Source organism: Notamacropus eugenii, chromosome 2, assembly GCF_028372415.1.
Source record: "Notamacropus eugenii isolate mMacEug1 chromosome 2, mMacEug1.pri_v2, whole genome shotgun sequence".
In the NCBI taxonomy this organism is placed as follows: domain Eukaryota; kingdom Metazoa; phylum Chordata; class Mammalia; order Diprotodontia; family Macropodidae; genus Notamacropus; species Notamacropus eugenii.
The window spans coordinates 139,969,627-139,986,587 of NC_092873.1; the positions used below are offsets into that span (position 1 = coordinate 139,969,627).

The following is a 16,961-nucleotide window of genomic DNA, read 5'->3' on the forward strand; positions in this document are numbered from 1 at the left end:
AATTATTGAGAAAAAGAACCAGAAAGAGAGGCTTTGGGAGTACAGAATTTGTGAGTTCATAGCCAAAGAACATGTGGGCAATCACCACTGTGGTAGAGAAGATCCAGAATAGTGTTTAAGTTGAAAAAGAATATCCTGTACACAGTGAGATCCTTCAGATGCTCTTGTGCATGGAAGAGAATATATTGATTACTTCAAACTGAGAACATTTGGGAGAGATCTACAATCACTGAAACTGGCATAAATTGGTAATCCATGTAGGAAAAGGCCAAATAGATAAAGAATTTTTATTGCTTGTATTTCAATATTCATTTTGTTGGATACCCTATAGAAATTATCCAATAGTATTTATATCTGGGGCAGATAGTATAGATGGACAATCAATTGGACTCAGAGGTGAAAAAGAGGAAAGTGGGTTGGAAGGCTTTCAGAAAGTTCCAAAACTATTTTAGTGACTTCAAGCTTCTTAGGAAAGCGAATGGCCATCTTTTCAATACTAATATTTAATCAGAGTTGCTATATGAAAGTAAGAAGTGGAAAGTCACTCCCTCTGAAGAAGTGAAGAAAAAGTAAAGAAGTAAAAATGAATATCACACAGAAGGCAATAGGGAGGCATATATTGAAAAAGGCTGCAACATAAAAGGAATGAGGGTAAAAGATGTCATTAAAGAATTGTAAAACGAGAAATGATGACCAGGAAGACTTCAGAAAAGCCTGAGTGAAGTGAGCAGAACTAGGAGAACATTGTATACAGTAACAGCCACAATGTGCGGTGACTAACTTTGATAGACTTATCTCTTAGCAATGCAAGGATCCACGACCACTCCAAAGGACTCATGATGGAAAATACTATCCATATCCAGAAAAAGAACTATGGAGTCTGAATGCAGATTGAAGCATATTATTTGCGCGCTCTCTCTTTCTTTTCTTCTTTCTTGAGGTTTCTCCCATTGTTTCTAATTCTTTACAACATGACTAATGTGAAAATAAGTTCAATATGAATTTATATGTACAGCCTATATCAAATTACATGCCTTCTTGGGGTGGGAGGAGGGGAGAGATGAGGAGAAAATTTGGAACTCAAAATCTTATGGAAGTGAATGTTGAAAACTAAAAATAAATAGAAAAGAATTGTATGATGGAAAGAGAAGATGAGATGATCACATGTCAAGAGTAAGTGATGAGAGAAGAGAGAGAGGGACAGAGAGGGAGAGAGAAGGAAAAGAAGAAGAAAAAGAGGAAGAAGAAGGAGGAGGAGGAGGAGAAGAAGAAGAAGAGGAAGAAGGAGAAGGAGAAAAAGAAGAAGAGGAAAAGGAAGAAGGAGGCAAAGGAGGAGAAGGAAAAAAAAGGAAAAGTTAGAGTGAGAGAAGGGGGAACTGTTTGATTTGTTGCTCTTATAATTTTTTATTTGTGTTCTTCTTTCTCTCTTGCTTATCTCTTTTGTTGATAAATTTATTTAAAGGTATACATTTTCCCCTGAGAACTTCTTTGACTATGTTCCGCAAGTTTTGCTATTTTGTTGTTTGATATATATTTGGTTTATTATTTGGCATACTGTTGTTTGGTATCCATTTGGTGCATTTGTTTTTTTATGTGTGACCTCTTGTCTGAAATTTTTCCTTAAGTTACCCTGACTGATTTTATCTCTCTGTCTGTCTATCTATCTATCTATCTATCTATCTATCTATCTATCTATCTATCTATCTATCTATCTGTCTGTCTCTGTCTATCTGTCTGTCATCTATCATCTATCTATTTACCTACCTATGACTGATGTAATTTCATTTTATGGTGCACAAATTTAAGCACAATGTGCTTTCCTTCCTTATTTATTTTTACCTTGTCTATTTGCCATCTTGCTTTGAAAAATTCATCTGTGACATAATGTCTTCTACTCCAGCTCCTTATCTTAACTCTGTGTAAATTTTCATGTTTAATATATGTTCTGTGCTTTACTTTTCTTTCTCTTATTTTAACCTTCTTTCTATGATGTATCTTTCATGTTTTACTTGGAATTATTCCCTCTACAACTCTATATGCTTTCTTAAACTTCCTTCTTCCTTTCCTCACACATTTCCTTATTAATATATTTCTGCACTATGTTCTCTCTGTCTCTGTCTCTCTCTCTTCAATGTTCCTTCTTCTGGTTCATATGAGCAAAGTTAACAAAATACCCACTGCTCCCATCTTTAATTTCCATGTTTTTATGTCCTAGTCCAGAGAACTCTACTAGAACCTGAGTGTGTCTTTCTTTGTTTCTTCTGGACATATGGGTTTTATGGGGGAATGTTCTTTTTTTCCTGTTAGGATTTAAATACTTGATCATCATTTAGTTCCTTTAAATTGCTCCATTATAGTTATTTTTCTATGTTCTTCCATCTCTTCGGTTTGTATTTTGAGATTCTACTCAGCTCTTGTTTTCTCAACAGGAATGACTGAAAGATCTCTACTCTATTAAAAATCCATTTCCCCCCAGTGTGTAGTAAAAATGATACTCTGCTGAAGAGGTTAAGTTTTATTGATTGCAACCCATCTTCTCTTTCTTTTGGTATGTCATATACCATAATTATCATTCTTTATAATAGTTGCTGCTAAATCTTGTATGAACTTGTTATTTCTTGATTCTCAATCTCTTCATTATTACTGTAAGTTTTTCTCTTTTATTTGAAAACTCAGGGTTTTGGTCCTGAAATTTCTGGGTATATTCAACTTGAGGTTTCTTTCAGGAGGCAATTTTAGTGGATTCTTTTTATTTTCATTTTGCTTTCTGGTTCTAAATAGTTTTGGGCAGTTTTCTTTTGTGATATCTTGAAATATAGTGTCCAGATTTTTTTTCCTGTTTGTTTGGTCAAAGGTTTCTCAGACTCCAATGATTCTTAATTTATCTCTCCTTGTCTTATTTTCCAGATGAGTTGTTTTTGATGGTAGATATATCACTTTTTATAGTTTTCCAGGCTTTTGACTTTGTTCTAATATTTCTTTTTGCTTCACTGAATCATTGAGTTCTGTTAACTCAATTCTATTTTTCAGGATGTCAACTACTTGGGTAGGGTTGTCTGCTTTTTGGTTGAAGCTGTTTATTCTTGTTCCTAGTGTCCTAATTTCATTTTTCATTTCATATTTCAGTTCTTGCTACATTTCTTTTGTTTACTTTTGGAGTTTTGTGGCCAATTCATTTTCTCCCTCTCCCTCCCCCTCTCCCTCCCCCTCTCCCTCCCCTTCTCCCTCCCCCTCTCCCTCCCCCTCCCTCTCCCTCTCCCTCTCCCTGTCCCTGTCCCTGTCCCTGTCCCTGTCCCTGTCCCTGTCCCTCTCCCTCTCCCTCTCCCTGTCCCTGTCCCTGTCCCTGTCCCTGTCCCTCTCCCTCTCCCTCTCCCTCTCCCTCTCCCTCTCTCTCTCTCTCTCTCTCTCTCCCTCTCTCTCTCATAAGTTTCTAGTTGTGGTTACTTCAGAGTTATCTTCTTCCTCTGAAATTTTTATTTTGAAATTCTTTTAACTCACAGGTTCTTAATTAGGGATTTATGAGCCCTGAAGTAGTTCATGAATAAACTTAAGTGGGTTCATGAACTTGAATAAAAAAAATTACATCTTTATTTTTACTAATCTTTAACTGAAATTTAGCATTTCCTTCAGTTATGAATGAAGACAATAGATAATTATTCTGAGTATGATTCCATAGACTTCTATGGACCACCAAGAAGGTCCATGACACAGAAAGTGTGAAGAACCCATTATATTCGTTTATTATAATGATAGCTTTCTGTTTGCTCATATTTGTTGCTTCAGTTTATGTGTTAAGACTCTGTACTGTTTTCAGACTCATCCACATCCTGTACTTTTTCGGGGTAGTGGGAGTAAGGCCTATATGCTTTCTCCAGCAGCAATTCCATAGTGGCATGATGTAACAATGCTATATTCTGCCTTGGACACAGCCTGAAAGTGATTGCCCTGTAGCCTCCTTTTCGCATTGCCTTGGCCTAGGATTGTTGTAGTGGACTGGGGCCAGGAACTGGCCCTAGAATTGGTACCAAGCCCTGACTATTGCTTCGGACCCCAGACCTTATCCTCTGGATTGTCTTGATTCACATCATGAAGGATTTGTCCTGGTAGTCTCAGATCCCTGGTCTCACAAACCTTGGGCATTTTCCTGTCAATTACTTACATAGACTACCAAGGTTTCAGGCTTCAGCACAGACCTTAGCATATTGGGCAGTACTTCTAGAGTTAGTAAGGTTAGCTCGGTGTCCAGTAAACAGAGGGTAGGCCTGGAGTCAGGAAGACTTATCTTCTTGAATTCAGATCTGGCCACAGATACTTACTAGATCTGTGACCCTGAACAAGTCACTTAGCTTTGTTTACCCCAGTTTTCTCATCCATAAAATGAGCTGGAGAATAAAAAGACAAACCAGTCCAGTATCTTTGCCAAAAACACCCCAAATGGGTTCAGTAAGAGTCAGATATAACTCAAATGACTGAACAACAACAACACTTGGTGTTGGCTTTGCTGATTTCTTAGGGAATCTTCAGAATCTAAATAGACTGGTTTTGGTCCAGTTTCTTTTTCACCATCTCCTCCATGTAGTCCTCTATCACCTTTAACAGCATTTTCTTTTGATTCCATCTCCTTTCTTTATGCTTCAGGAGGAGGAGGAGCTCCATGGGACTTTTCCTTCACTTAGGAATCACATTTGTGATTCTTACTGTTAGTAGGTGGTCCTTGTGAAGCCAGATCATTGTAGGGAAGGAGTTCTTAGCCTGAGATCTATGAACTCATTTAAAAAATGTTTTGATAACTATTTCACCTTAATTGGTTTCCTTTTAATCTTATGTATTTTATTTTGTGCATTTATTATGAGGTGCGGTCCATGGTTTCATCAGACTGCCAAAGGGGTTTATAACATAAAGAGGCTAAGAACCCATGGCCTAGACTCTTTCATATCATCATCTTAACTAGATTTTCTCTGTTATATATTAATAAAATACTTACATATTTTTCTCTACTACAGTCCTAATGCAGTGCCTCACTGTGTCACAGAGGTCACTTTGAATTGCCAAAGTCTATGCCAGTGGGAGCTCAAGCTCTAGCAGATCTTTCCAAGTTGCAAGACTTTGACTATGGTCCCAGGGAAGGCCTCTACTTTTGTCATGCCAAAATCTACTTAGCTAAGCTGAGAGAGGTTTATCATCATGTTGGTTATGGGGTAATGATCTTTTGGACCACAGCAATTCTTAAAAGGAAGACTAGCTACCAAATTAAAGAAGCGTATCAGTCTGTATCAGTAGAAAGAGCACCCAAAGGGATGGAATCTTAGGTGCTTGATGTATAAATATTAAGTATGCATATACCTATTCAAAATCTTTTTGGTAGTTATGGATCTGTTTGGGAAAATGACATTATGCATGCAAATTGAATGAGCTTTCTTAGTGATGCTCTAATCCTCTAGTGTATCTGTATTGGGTATTCCTTCCAACAGTGAAAATTGCAATCCATCTAGTCCTTCCCAGCCCAATATAGTTTTTGCCCAGGTCTTCTCCTTAGTTCAGAATTGGTGTTCTATATATGTGTTGGATATTCCATTATTCTCTGGACTTCATGAAGATACCACTGAAACACATGGACCTCCCAAAGTAACTGTCTCCACGTGACCATGGCATCATCTCTTTTGGTAAGTCAGTAAGTTAATAAGTATTTATCAAGTGCTTCCTATGTGCCAGGCACTGAGCTAAATATTGAGGGTACAAAGAAAGGCAAATGACACAGTCTCTGCTTTCTGGTCTAATGGGGGAGACAACATATAGAAACACAATATATACAGGGTTAATTGGAGATAATCAAGAGAAAAGTCAATGACATTAAAGGGAATTTGGAAAACTCTTTGTGGAAGGTTCATTTTTAGCTCAGAGTTGAGGGAAGCAAAGAAGTAGAGTTGAAAATGAACTGAATTTCAGGAATGGGGGTCAGCCAGTGGAAATGCTCATAATGGTCATACATTTATTTGATGATCTTTCTCCCCATAAGAAAATAACAAATTTTTAGGTCATTGAAAATTTATAAAATGTGTAGATCATAAAGAATCCCTTTCGGGACTTACTATATACTCATAGTAAGTGATTTCTGAAGACAACTTCTGAATGAAAGGGAAACCTGGTTTCAAACCCAGCCTCAGACACATGCTAGATATGTGATCCTGGGCAAGGTATTTTGCTCTTACTTGTAGAATGAAGGGGTTGGACTCAATGACTGCTAACTCCCTTTTCACTCTATATCTCTGATTCTATGATCCAGTAAGAATGGTGTCTCAGTACTCCCACACTGGAAAACAGTTTCAGCTAGTCAATTGAATGTCTCTGAAGACTATCCACTGACTATTCAAGTGAGTATTTAATGCATACCATGTGCAAAGCATGGATTTTTTTCTCACTAATATAATTAAAAGTCACATTTTTTTTTAATATGGAAAAATGAACACAAATAGTTGTGGAGTCACATGCCTGAGATGATAAACCAGGAACAAAATAGTTGGTTTCAGTTTTATTATAGATTCTTGGACTGAGTGTAATCAACTTTAGTTTTATTGACATTCCAGGAGTTTAATTGCTCAGTATAGTCACCCTCTAAAGAATAAGGAATTGCTGCTCTGTATTATTAAAATATCTATTCTGCATCTCACTTTTGTCATCCTTTCTTGCCAATATGTTTAATAACATTTTCCCCTAAAGGATCATTTGCATGTTCTTCTTGTATGAAAAGAAGGAATCGGTGTACAGGGCTATAATTGAGGGAAAATATTGCACTTTCCCCCCTAAAAGAGAGCCCTGTATGACTCATACTACTCTTCAGAATTACTCCCCCCCCCCCCCCCAATCCCAACTCCATCTGGAAGGCAAGAGGCTGGGCTTCCAGGATATACATTAGTGGAGGCAGATTCTTGGAAGTCATCTTTGGCTTCAAATAATTTAGATGAGTCCTCCTTATTTCCAGTGGTGCCACAAAGGCCAAACACTTTTCCTCAGTATGTTCACTTACTATCTACCACAATGCTTCTATAAAACCCAATGGCCACAGAGCAAGCAGGGGAATAAATTAAAAATCATAGGTGAGAGAGTTCAGCTTTCTGCTTTGGGCTTAGTGTTGGTGACTAAGTCATTACGAATTTCTTGGGGATGGTAAACAATTTACTTGCAGTGTGCTCTGTCAGTGCAACAGGGTAAACATGTACTCATTATACCTGGGACCCTTTTCACAATGGTCAGATAGATTAGTCAGTTCTTGGTATTATGCTAACAGTAAGTGGTCAAATCTGTTTTTAAGAATTGATTTTTTTTTAATGAACAAGATTTTTTTCTCCTTCCTCCACACCTGTCATTAGGGGAAAAAACAAAAGAAAAATGAAATATGCATAATTAAGCAAAAACATGTTAAAAATAGATCTCATTCTTGAGTCCGTCCTTTTTCTGTCAGGAGACAAGTAACATGCTTCATCATCATGCATCATGCATCATCATCTGGAACCGTATTTCTATCTTTTCTATGCAGATCTATTTATCTAGACTTAACCTCTCTCCTATTCTCCACTTTCATATCACCAACTGCCTCTTAGCCACCTGAAACTTGATGTGTTTTCTTCCACTGTACTGATTAGAATTCTTACATCTTATCAGAGTTGTTAGTTTTACAGTGTTGCTAATGCATTGTATAAATGTTAAAAACGTTATTATATAAATTGTTATCCTAGTTATGCTTGCTTCTTTCTGCATCAGTTCACACAAATATTTCCTTGTTTCTCTGAAATCACTGACTTTATCATTTCTTAAAGCACAATAATATTCTATTACATTTGTATACAATTTGTTTAGCCAGTTCACAATTCACAGTTCACAAATGATAGCCTTGCCCTTCGTTTTCAGTTTGTTTTTTAATTTTTGATGCAAAAAAGAACTGATACAAAAAAAAGAACATCATGTTTGTTTCTTCAGTTTCTCTCTGACTTGAATGTTTCACAAATGACAAGTCAGAGACCTTCCTTTTCTTTTTAATTTATTCATTTATTTTTTGTTTTCCACATTCACTTCTAGAAGATTTTGAGTTCCAAATTTTCTCCCCATCTCACCCCTTCCCTTACCCCAAGACATCATGCATTCTGATTACCCCTTCCCCAATCTGCCCTCCCTTTATCACACCCCTCCCTTCCCTTCTCCTCATCTCCTCTATTTCTTCGTAGGGTAAGATAGATTTCTATATCCCATTACTTGTATTTCTTATTTCCCAGTTGCATGTAAAAGCAATTTTTAACATTCATTTTTTAAACTTTGAGTTCCAACTTCTCTCCCTTCATGCCTCCCCACCCATCCCCACTGAGAAGGCAAGCAATTCAATATATGTTATACATGTGTAGTTAATGCAAAAGACTTTCATAAAAGTCACATTGTGAAAGACTAAATATATTTCCCTCCATCCTATCCTGCCCCCCAACTATTCTATTCTCTCTTTTGATCTTGTCCATCCCCAAAAGTGTTTACTTCTAATTACCCCCTCCTCCCATTTTGTCTCCTTTCTATCATCCCCCACACCCCACTTATCCCCTTCTCCCCTACTTTCCTGTAGTGTAAGATAGATTTTCATGGCAAATTGAGTGTGCATGTTATTCCTTCCTTAAGCCAAATGTGATGAAAGTTTCACTTTTTCCCTCTCACCTCCCCCCTTTACCCCTCCGTTGAAAAAGCTTTTTCTTCCCTCTTTTATGAAAGATAATTTGCCTCATTCTATTTTTCCTTCTCCTACCAACATATTCCTCTCACTCACTCCTTCATTATATTTTTTAAGATATCATCCCTTCCTATTCAACTCACCCTGTGCCCTCTATCTATATGTATATAATCCCTCCAACTACCCAAATACTGAGAAAAGTCTCAAGAATTACAAATATTATCTTTCCACGTAGGAATATAAACAGTTCAACTTTAGTAAGTCCCTTATGATTTCTCCTTCCTGCTTACCTTTTCATAATTCTCTAGATTCTTATGTTTGAAAGTCAAATTTTCTATTCAGCTCTGGTCTTTTCATCAAGAATGCTTGAAAGTCCTCTATTTCATTGAATGATCATTTCCCCCCCTGAAATATCATACTCAGTTTTTCTGGGTAGGTGATTCTTGGTTTTAATCCTAGCTCCTTTGAAATATCATATTCCAAGCCCTGTGATCCCTTAATGTAGAAGCTGTTAGATCTTGTGTTATCCTGATTGTATTTCCACAATGCTTGAATTGTTTTTTTCTGGTTGCTTGCAATATTTTCTCCTTGACCTGGGAATTTTGGAATCTGGCCACAATATTTCTAGAGTTTTCCTTTTGGGATCACTTTCAGGAGATGATAGGTGGATTCTTTCAATATTTATTTTGCCCTCTGGGTCTAGAATATCAGGGCAGCTTTCCTTGATAATTTCATGGAAGATAATGTCTAGGCTCTTTTTTTGATCATGGCTTTCAGGTAGTCTCATAATTTTTAAATTGTCTCTCCTGATCTATTTTCCAGGTTAGTTGTTTTTCCAATGAGATATTTCACACTGTCTGCTATTTTTTCATTTCTTTGGTTTTGTTTTATAATTTCTTGATTTTTCATAAAGTCATTAGCTTCCATCTGCTCCATTCTAATCTTTAAGGACTTATTTTCTTTTGGATCTCCTTTTCCATCTGGCCAGTTCTGCTTTTTAGGGCATTCTTCTCTTCATTGGCTTTTGGGATCTCTTTAGTCATTTGGGTTAGTCTATTTTTTAAAGTGTTATTTTCTTCAGCATTTTTTTGGTCTCCTTTAGCAAGCAGTTGACTCATTTTTCATGATTTTTTTGCTCCGCTCTCACTTCTCTTTCCAATTTTTGCTCTCCTTCTCTTACTTAATTTTCAAAATTCTTTTGGAACTCTTCCTTGGCCTGAGACCAATTCATATTTTTCTTGGAGACTTTGGATGGAGGAGCTTTGACTTTGTTTTCTTCCATTCATGTGTTTTGGTCTTCCTTGTCATCAAAGTAAGGTTCTATAGTCTGATTCTTTTTCTAGTTTTTACTCATTTCCCCAGTCATTTACTCTACTTTTGAGCTCTTTGTCAAGGTAGTTCTCTGCTTCCAGTGGGGGTGTGGAGTGTAACGTGAGTCCCACGATCCCCCCACAATCTATGGGCCTAGAGCTCCAGAAACAGTGACTGCAATTGCCCCTGCTATTGCTCTGGCTGCCTCAGGTTCCCCCCCCTCCCCCCTCTGCAGCCCTTGGTCTGGGGCCAGACCACTCCACTCTCCCGCACTGGTCCCACACGCTTTCTCCACTGACCTTTCAATTTGTCCTCAGCATTTTGGGGTCACAAAGTCTGAAAACCACCACAAGTGTGAGAGATTCAGTCCCCCCAAGGTCTGCTCAGGTCTCCTCTGTGCATGCATGGTCCATACTGGACTGCACTCTGCTCCCAATGTGGTACACTGGACATTTCCTGTCTTGGACTGGAGATTTGCTTCACTCTGTCATTCTGTGGATTCTGCAACTCCAGAATTTGTTTGGAGTCATTTTTTTCTACAGGTATTTGGCTGAGCTTGGTGGGAGCTCTCTAGAAAGCCTGTGCTGTTACTCCATTATCTTGGCTCCACCTCCACCAGGGATGTTTTATTAAAAGGCTCTTGCTGCTACTTTTTGAGTACTCTAGTTAAAAATGCATATTTTCAGTGACATACAATGGAATGAGCACTAGGCTTAGAACCAGAAGTCTTGTGTTCAAATCCAGGCTATGGTATTCTTATTAGCTCTGTTACCTCAGTAAAGGCTCTCTGAGCTTGTCTTGGTACTTGCACTGATCTCTTTGTAGAGTTGTTGTGAAGAAAGCACTATGTTTAAACTTTATATGAGTGTGACTTTGTTATAAACTGTAGAATAGTCCATTAATAGTCCATTAACCTTATGAATAGTGAGCAAGTACAAGAAGAAGAAAGTCATCTTGGTAAAGGGACACAATCAGTTAACAAGTATTTACTAAGTGACTACTATGTACTAGCCCCTGTGTGATGTGCTATGAATCCAAAACCAAAAATGTTCTTTTCCTCCAGGAGTATACATTATCATCTAGGAAAACAGCATGTATACATCTAATGTCTTTCACTCTAGGTTCTGGAAAATTAAAGAGATTTATGTTTGGCCTTTCAGAAGTTTTCCTATTTGACAAAATAAATGGATTTTCCACCTGAACTGTCAGATGCAAGGTACTGGCCTTCCTGTTTTCCTCTGACAGATAATAATTGGCAGCTCCTTTAGGGTCTAGTCTGGCCATTTCCTTTGTGTGGGCGGGCTGAACTCAAGCCAATCCCCTGTCATTTTAGGTTCAGTATTGGAACAGAATAGGACACTTCTAGGTCCTTTAATAGTTAACATAAGGAGATTTACATAGCCATAGCAAGAGAAGCAAATTCATGAAGGATAGTCATTAAGAACTCATGTGAAGCTCCCATTATGATCCATTCATTAGCTGTAGCTGTATTTTATTCAGGTGTTGAAGGAGTAATATTAAACAGCCTGAGGCCTTAATCTACTGAGCCAATGAAAGTTTGAGGAAATGTTTTAATACCTTTTAAGGAAAAACTAACCTAACTTTCTTGGGAGTGAGGTTAAGATATTATTTCTACCACACCCTTGATCTTGCCTTCACCCATAAATGTTTCACTTTAGTGTTCATGAATCCTTATATTCTTTTATATGATCAGAATCTTTTTGTTATTCCATTTGCCTTATGACTGCTGTTCTCCATCCTTACCAGGATCTTCAATTTCTCTGCTGTTTAGTTCTTTTCTAGGTCATCATTAGCCATCTTGTCTTCTTTTCCCTAACTCAACTCATTGATTAATTGGTTCAACTCTATATTATCCTTTATACTTGAGCCCTTTGCCCCCTAGACCTACCTCTGATCATGCCTTGATACCAACGTTGACTTGCCCCCACTATCTGTTATTTTGATTCCTGTCCACATGCTGCTGAATATAGCTGAAAAAAATGATGAAGCTCTGCTTATTGAACTGGGCCATCACTTCAGCAAGGCAATCCTTTTGTATCTTTTTAAAAAAATCATTTGAAAGTTTATTTAAATTTCACATAGGCTCTTATAGATTAGTGAATTTTGAACTATACATTTAAAATTTTAATTTTAATGAAGCAAGGCACTTCATGTCATTATGTATTTCATGTATGCGTGCATATTTCTTAATGACACTTTCTCAGAAAAATGGATTTGTAAAAGAGATCCTCTCCCTTGGCTGCTTCAGTCACCTGATCAAGACTTTTTTTCATTATTTTGTCATTATTCATTCTTCTTTTATCATGTTTTCACATCAAAACTGTCATGTATGCATACAAACCTTGTTCTTTGGTTGATCTTAAGGCCAGGAGTACAAATGCAATTGTTTCAGACTCCTTTTGTAACTTTGTTATCCTGTTCACAACAGTGGCTATTACAAACCTTTCCAACCCTCATAAAATTTGTATGACATTCCTTCCTCCAGCTCACTCTTTTCCTTTCTTCCTCATCTCATATCAGTCAAATGTCTTCCCTCCATCATCCTTTTCGTCTCTATCTTCTTCTCAGTCTCCTTTGCTAGATTTTCCTCTAGGACATATCTGATACTTATGGGCGTTTCCCATAGGATCTGTTCAAGGCTCTTATTTTTTCTCCTTCTATACCATTTTACTTGATAATCTTACCAGCTGTCATTATCATCTCTATGCAGATGATTCTCAGATCTATTTATCTAGACCTAATCTCTCTTCTATGGGCAAGTAGGTGGTATAATAACTTAAGTGCTGGGTCTGGAGTCTAGAGGACCTGAGTTCAAATCTGGCCTCAGATACTTGCTGTGTGACCCTGGACAAGTCACTTACTCCTTGTTTGTCTTAGTTTCTTCATCTTTAAAATCAGCTGAAGAAGAAGGTGGCAAGCCATTCCAGCATCTTTGCCAAGAAAACCCCAAATGGGGTCATGAAGAGTTGGACAAGACTGAGAATGACACACTCTCTTCTGGCCTCCAGTTTTACATTACCAACTGCCTCTTAGACATTTCCAACTGGATGTCCTGTAGCCATGTAAAACTCAACACAGCCCAAAAAAGAACTCATTACTTCACCCAAACCCTCTCTTCTTCTGAACTTCAACATTACTATTGAAAGCACTGACCCAGTGACCCAGGTTTGCAGTCTCTGTGCCATCTTTGACTCCTTACTCACACTCATTCTACATAACCAATCTATTGCCAAGTTTTGTTACTTCTACCTTAACCAATTTATTTCATACATTTCATTTTCTCTAGTTGCACAGTCACAACTCTGGTGCAGATCCTCATTATCTCACACTTGGACTATAGCAAAACCTTTCTGGTCAGTCTCTTCCCCACTTCAATAAATCAGTTGTCAAAGTGATCATCTTCCTATTCAACAGACTCTAGTGGTTTCAGGATCAAACATGAAATCCTTTGACTTTTAAAGCCCTTTATAACCTGATTCCTTCCCACCTTTCCCACTTTCTTTCATTAGACTCTTTTCCATTTACTCCATAATCTAGCCACACTAGCCCTCTCTGCTCATATGATACTCCATTTCCCAACTCCTGCCTTACTTTTTTTATTGGCTATCTCCCATGTCTGGAATACACTCCCTTTTCACTTCTTGGTTTCCCTCAAAACTTAAATTGAACCCCACCTTCTGTGGGAGGTCTTTTCTTGCATCCTTTCAGACCTCCAGGTTCAAAATATTAGTACTCTCCCTCTGAAATTATATTCCATTCACATTGCATATATCTTGTGATGCACTTTTTTGCATGTTCTCTCCACTTCCCCCCCCCCCCCAACTGGAATCTGAGCTCCTTAAGGAAGTTGCTATGTTTTTGTTTTTCTTTGTATCCCTATAATATGGTATCTGGCACCTAGTAAGTGCTTAATAAATGCTTGTTGACTGGTCTGGAAAAAGGTAAACCTAAAAGTCTGGAATGTTCAATATTCCACTGAGGAATTTGAATGACATTGACGCTGGGTTAGTCATAATCCCTCTGCGACTAAATTTCCTGATATATAAAATGAGAGATTTTATTTTTCCAAATTTATTTATCTATTGGTGATTTTCAACAATCACTTCCATAAGTTTTAAATTTTTTCTCCCTCCCTCCCCAAGATGGAAGCACGCAATCCTATATAGGCTCTACACCTACATTCTTATTAAACACATTTTCACATTAGTCATGTTGCATAGAAGAATTACAATGAATGGGAGAAAGTATGAGTAAAACTAAACAAAACCAAACATAACAAAAGAGAAAATAGTCTGCTTCAATCTGTGTTCTGACTCCATAGTTCTTTCTCTGGATATAGATGGTATTTTGCATCATGAATTCTTTGGAAATGTTTTAGGTTCTTGCCTTGCTGTGGAAGACTAAGTCTATCAAAAACAATCCTCACACACCGTGGCTGTTACTGTGGATAGTGTTCTTCTGGTTCTGCTCACTTCACTCAACATCGGTTCATGTAAGTCTATCCAGGTATTTCTGAAGTCTGCCTGTTCTTCATAATGAGGGATTTTAGTAACCTCCAAGGTCCCTTGTGACTTTAAATCTAAAATCCTGTGATGCTGTCTGGGGGCATAATGGATTAGGGGATAGAGAGCTGGCTTCAGAACCAGAAAGACCTGTGCTCATATCCTTCCTCTGATGCATACTGACTGTATGACCCTGGGCAAGTACCTTAACATTTTAGTATTTTTAGACAACTTTCTAAGACTTTAAATTTCAGAGTTGGTGTTGATCTGCATTGATATAAGGAGTTTCCTCATCTGGGAGTTCCTTCTAATAATAAAAGCACATCCCCAGTCTATTTCCCATAAGTCTATACCATGATTCTACTTCAAGAGAAGAATTCCTAGGCTATAGTGACTGAGCCTGTCATATGAAATAACTTGTCATTGAGGGCATAGGAAGGCCAGAAAGAGCTTGGTCATCATAGGCGCTATACCTCTTTAGGTATTATTTTTCTTCAAATAATGAGTCTCCAGGCCAAAAATGTGCAGGACCTTAACCCCACGCACCAGGGGAATTTCAGTTCCTACCACCTTCAATCATATAGTCATACCTCAAATTTTCTAACTTCTATTCATGATGCATCTAGCTTGTTTATCTCTCTCACATTACCTGGACCACTTTGTGTTATTTAACTTAAGGATTATTTGTCAGATACCTCTATGGTTCAGGGAATCCCTGTATATTGGTCAGGCAGCAAGGCAAGTTGAGGTGCCTAGCAATAGAAGCTATATTTTGAATAAAAAAATTTGATTTACCTTCTGGATATGTATATCTTGTCCTGCTATACTTATAGCTCTGGACCAGAGGCTGTTTAAAGACACAAAGTACCTGGGTGGGAAGTTTTTTGTTCTTTGGGGGGGCAGGAAACTTAGGAAAATTTATGCATGGTACTTGTTTGAGACTACTGATTTCCTAGTTGGAAGCTTGTAATTAACAATACTACACTGATTCTGTGTTCTGATCAGTGTGTGTACTCTTTCCAATGTGCAGATCATGACTAATTTGTTCCTTCTTATCTTGTGCAATTCTTTTCTGAGTTCTTCTGTAGGTACTCCCTAGATGACCTACTTCGAAAGACCCAAAGAAATAGCTTCAGATGAAAGAAAAAGTAACTGCTGGATGGCTAATTTTAAAAGCATATTTTATTGTGCTGGTATAGGGGAGAGAGCAGGTAGGTGGTGCAGCAGATAGAGAGCTGGGCTTGGAATCAGAAAGATACATCTTCATGGGTTCAGATCTGGTTTTAGGCACTAACTGTGTGACCCTGTAAGTCACTTAACTCTGTTTGTCTCAGTTTACTCATCTGTAAAATGAGCTGGAGAAAAAAATGGCAAACTACCCCAGGATTTCTGTCAAGAAGCCACAAATAGTGGCACAAAGAGTCAGACGTGAGCTAATTGACTCAACAACAGGTGAGAGAAAGCTGACCTTGGATCTAGAAATATTTGGGTTCAAATCCTGCCTCTAATATATATTTACTGTGTGACCTTGGGTAAATCATTTAACCTCTCATTGTTCTAGGCAATTCTATAAAACTGTAAATTGTATAGAAAGTGTCCACCTCCATTAGTGGGGGAAGTTCCTCACCTGAAGGTCCATTCATAGGAGTGTGCTGAAGCTGAACAGTTCTCAAGAGCTGATTGTTAAATTTTTAGTGCAAAAATTCAAATTTTCAAACTACAAGTCAGGGCTTGATTTATTTCTTTGTTGATTGTTTAGACTTTAAGAAAGTGATGGAGAAAATGTGCATAATGAAGATTAAGCTTAAAAGTGTGTTATACATACTACCCCTCCCCGCCCAGAGCTGGTTGTTAAACATTTACTAGTGCACCCTTGTCCACACACCAGTGAAATCACAGGTCTAGTCCTGATGAACAACTTGACTGGCTACAAAGTGGTGTAGCGGATAGAGTGCTGGATTTAAAGTCAGGAAGACATGAGTTTAAATTCTGGCCTCAGTTACTTACTAGCTTTGTGATCCTGGGCAAGTCATTTAGCTTCTCTTGACCTCAAATTCCTCATCTATGAAATGAAGGTAATAATAACACCTGATTTTTGTTTTGTGGATCAAATGAGATAGCATAGGTAAGGAGCTTTGCAAACCTCAAAGTGCTACATAAATGTTACTTATGTGATGTTCATAGAGTCCAAATGGAGCAGAGCAGCTAGTGAAAAACGAGGAGTTAGTTGGAAAATTTGGAATCCTCTGTAAGGGAAGTCTTTAGGAAGAGTTTATTGCTTTGCTTTCCAGTTAGAGGGGAGAGGCAACTGAGGGTGCCTACTATTATGCTATCATTATTAGAAAGGTAACATCTTAGGATATTTGCATATTATACTCATCTTAGATACATTTTGGGGGCAGGTAGGTGGTATGGTGAACAGA

At 37.8% G+C, this 16,961-nt stretch overlaps 1 long non-coding RNA gene across 1 annotated transcript; it reads left to right on the top strand.

Moving 5' to 3' along the window:
• The first annotated feature begins 6,291 nt into the window (after positions 1–6,291).
• On the top strand, positions 6,292–15,842 carry LOC140523699 (uncharacterized). The gene is made up of 3 exons (XR_011973442.1): positions 6,292–6,371; positions 14,415–14,528; positions 15,627–15,842. It is a non-coding gene; the product is annotated as an uncharacterized lncRNA (long non-coding RNA).
• Positions 15,843–16,961: the final 1,119 nt, after the last annotated feature.